This window comes from Cydia fagiglandana, chromosome 21 (genome assembly GCF_963556715.1).
Source record: "Cydia fagiglandana chromosome 21, ilCydFagi1.1, whole genome shotgun sequence".
In the NCBI taxonomy this organism is placed as follows: Eukaryota; Metazoa; Arthropoda; class Insecta; order Lepidoptera; family Tortricidae; genus Cydia; species Cydia fagiglandana.
In genome coordinates this window covers 14,404,643-14,409,170 of record NC_085952.1, presented here as the reverse complement: position 1 = coordinate 14,409,170, position 4,528 = coordinate 14,404,643, and positions in this window count along the sequence as shown.

Sequence of the window (4,528 nt, the reverse complement as noted above, 5' to 3'; positions counted from 1 at the left end):
CGTTAAAATCACCCTTTTTAAGGCGTACTGCCAGTCATTTTACACCTGCAGCCTATGGATCAACTTTACTCAAAAAACTTACAGCGCCCTACGCGTCCAATATAATAACGCTTTTAGGATGCTGTTGGGGCTGCCGCGCTATTGCAGCGCTAGCGGTATGTTCGCGGAGGCGCGCACCGACGGCTTCCACGCCATCATGCGCAAGCGGGTGGCGTCGCTGGTGCGGCGCGTACGCGGCAGCGCCAACAGTCTCCTAGCCACTGTAGCAGACAGGATTGATGGCGCTTTCTGGGAGTACTGGAGTAGCCTACATGTCTATTAAATCTAAATAAAGTACATAACATAGGTAGTCACTAACATAGGTTAAGAGTAATAATAATAAGCTACTAATATATTATGGAAATTTAATTTCTGAAATAAATAATTATTTAATTTAATTTAATTTAATTTAATTCTTGTCCTAAGAGGATTAAAATCAATCTTTCGCAAATGTGCTCAAGTACAAAGAATACGATGAGTTTGCGTAACTCGCGAACCGTTTAAATTGTATCGAATTGTATGTACCTCGCAAAAGGAAGAATACTTGAGGATACCATTTATCAAAATCAGGATAAGGCGTACGAACTTTCTATTTTGGTAACAAATTATACAACGATATGCTTTGGTACTTCTCTACCGAGAAAATCAAAGATAATACCATATTGTTTTGCCCTTCAGGTGACATAAATTAGTTTAGAGTTACAGAAAATAGTTTCCTACTAGTCAAATCAGCCTATTTTTTTAAAACTGTCTAAACGATTTTTGCTAATATGGAATTTAGCTGAAAACGCGTATAGTGCAGTCACGGTCAACTAATCTACTTTTTTGTTTTAATAATTAATTATCTGGTGTTTTATTTCGTGTGTGAAATAAATTATTTTAAGTACCTAGAGGAAAGTACCCAATTATAGTGTAAAATACAGTTCCTTTTGTCTATACATAATTTTACTCCCTATTCCATATACCTCTAGCCCTCAGCTTCCTCTATGTTCATTAATTTCCTGTAGAAACATATGCCTATATGTAGATACAAGACACAGTAATTTCGGAACCATCCCAAGACTCCTTTGTTTATAGGATAAAAAACCGGCCAAGTGCGAGTCGGACTCGCACACGAAGGGTTCCGTACCATTATCTATAAAAACGGTCACCCTTCCAAGTATTGACCCCGCCCGACGTTGCTTAACTTCGGTCAAAAATCACGTTTGTTGTATGGGAGCCCCACTTAAATCTTTATTTCATTCTGTTTTTAGTAGTTTTTGTTATAGCGGCAACAGAAATAGATCATCTGTGAAAATTTCAACTGTCTAGCTATCACGGTTCGTGAGGTACAGCCTGGTGACAGACGGACGGACGGACAGCGGAGTCTTAGTAATAGGGTCCCGTTTTACCCTTTGGGTACGGAACCCTAAAAATGAATCAGAGTACAATCTCGACCCATTCTGATGGCCTAGATTCTCTGGGGGCCGCAGATTGTTTTCCGACAACTTGCGTGAAATATGGTGCGAGTAATATCTACCGACGTTACTTCAGGGGAAAAATAATATAAAATAATATACTACCTAACGAAATATATATCAAGAAGCCAATCCAAACTTACATTTTGAGATGAAAATGATCGTGTCGCTCGCGGCTTGGAGAAAAAAATACATAGAGTGCTCACTCCATACATCAGTTTTAGAACCAAAACAACTATTATTTTTGTAGTCGACATCTAGCATCGAGTAGCGGAATTACTTATCGACTGATACTTGATAATAGATGTTCCGATGACCGAAAAGTCTAATGCTCTACAATTTTTAGCTAATATTATAATCCATTTTAGATTTTTAATTTTTTGGTGTAATTTTAGTTTATATTTGTTATTTGAAGTACGTACTAACAATACCCTCGTGCCGCCCAATGTGCAATACATTGTACAAAGTGTCAATTAATCAGATGTCAGTTTAAAATTTTCGCGCAAAATTGGAATTTATCTAGAGGTCGTGAATGGTCGGTTCAGCGGCGACCATTTTGACAGCTGACGTTTGACAGATATTCATAGATAGTGTTGTACTTCCGCAATTATTCAAACACTCGCGACACATGGGTATATAATCTTGATTTATTAAACGAATCTTGACTTTTTTCGTTTAGAGAGTGAAATAAAAATTATACTAAATGTTTGTTTTATTGAAATATACTGTAATTTTTTTACAAAGGCACAAATAAATATATTTTTTTCTTAATTGTAAGATTATGTTCATCATATTGCACACTGGGCGCTACTGTTATAAAAATACATAATATAACCTACAACTGAAGGTTCTTTTTTGATAATTTATTTTTAGGTCTGCATAATTATTTACTTGTTGAATACGCGATGGAAGACTTTTTGCCATCAGATAATAAAATTCGTGATCCTGAATACCAACTTTCTGATGATGAACCAAATATTTACAGTCTTAGTGAAAAAGTTTCGAAGAAAGTGATACTGAAATACACCAAACATACAATAACTTATATATTAATAAGAAGGATATTAAATTTTATGTTAAGGAAGTTTATTAACTATTTTTCAGACCGTGTTATAAAACATTTCAGTGTCAAATATGAATGTTAACATACATGAAAAAGTGGCCCTAACCTAAAAAAATAATCTAATTACTATTTTTGATTTACGTTGCTTATTATATAACTATTTAAGACGAATATTAATAGTCAGAGGCTACGTTATCGCGATTACGTGCCTTAAAGTTGATTTAAAAAAGTATATTATATTACTTATAACATCAATCAAAAACCCAATGTGCATTTAAATGAACAAAAGATACGATGGTAGAATTCAGTTTACTGTATTCATTTTTATTCACATATACCCAGAAAAAAATACAAAATATCCTGCTCGGGTTTTTTGTAAAAAAAAAATTATTTGAAGTGCGTGGGCAGTTACGACTTCACAATATTATGGCTCATATATTGCACACTGGGCGTTTAGCTGATCTTGCATTTTTTTTCTTGGGCGGCACGAGGATACTATGGACCTTGTTGTCTGAATATAAACGCATTTTATTTTTATTTTTTTTATTTTTTTTTATTTATAACCGGATTAACCGGAACTCTTTCCCCTTTCCAACTCTTTCGGAACTCTTTTCCACTCCTTCTGCTTTTAATATATTTGTAAATTGTTGTGCAATACTACTTTCGTGAGACGCGACACTAGAGAATTCTAGTATCAAGTTGCAGTACTGATAATTCCGTTACTCAATGCTAGATGTCGACTGCGAAAATAATAGTCCTTTTGTTATGAATACTGATGTATGTAGTGAGCTGAGCACTCTATTCTTTCTATATTTCTCTATGCTCGCGCCAATACATGTTACGTACAGATAAATAAATACGAGTGAAATACACGCACGAATGATATCTAAATGACACCATCACACCAATTAGATGTGATTTTGATGTCAGAATGCAAGTTTCATTTGGCGTCCAAGTATTTGCAGTATTAAATTCCGTCTAAGTTAACTTTGCACCGACTTTGAGAGAACTAAGTGTGGAGGTGCCATTCGTCACATTTATATAGAAATTTGACATAAACCTTAAAATTGGTGTAGGTATAAGGAAAACAATAACTTCGTATATTATTCAACTAAATAAAATTATTATTTGTTTTTCCATTTTGGAATTCACGGGCCTACAAATCCCGGTCTTTTGATAGGCTTGCGTGGGGATATAGATCCAACACGTAGAGTCCCCTTGGAGAGCTTTAATGTCATGTAGAACGCCTGCTGGAACCCGTTCACAGGCGCAACAATAAACACCCATGAACCGGTCGCAGCAGGCATTGGGACTATTGCAGAAAAAGTGAATAGTATACCGGTCTATGGATTGAAGTTTGGATGGACAATGAGACTGGGCTATTGTAGAGAAGTCCGGACACCTGCCATAACAATGCTAAAACACGTTATCGAGGCAGGTGGTGACTTGCCGCTTACTAGATGGGCCCCTGAAACTGCCGTCGCGAAGACGACCAGGAGCAACATCGGTGTGAGCGGCTCAGGGGTGTCGAGAGGTGTGCGCCGCTTTCTACCCAGTGGCTGTTAACAGCCACTGTGCCAACTCGCGTCTTATGCATCTTTCACTTCCACCCCTAGAGCATATAGCTCTAACGACTCCTCTCTGGACGGCCAATGAAGGCAAGCCAGAGCTGAGAGTCCTGCGGGTCCCCTTGGGGTCCACTCCGACCGACGAAGACAAGCCGGAGACGGAAACCCTGACCGACTCTCGGGAGCACTCGGGTCCGTGGGGTCGTTACTCCCCAACAGCTCGCCACAAGCTGCCCTGCCATAAAATTTATTATTATGTATAGGTATTTAAAAGTTTCGCGTTAGGTCTATCACGTACCTATTTATTTTATTACCTTTATTTGTCAGCCTGGTTAAGTGTCCCACTGCTGGGCAAAGGCCGAAAAGACCTTTATTTACCGAAGTTTCAACACAGGTTTCAC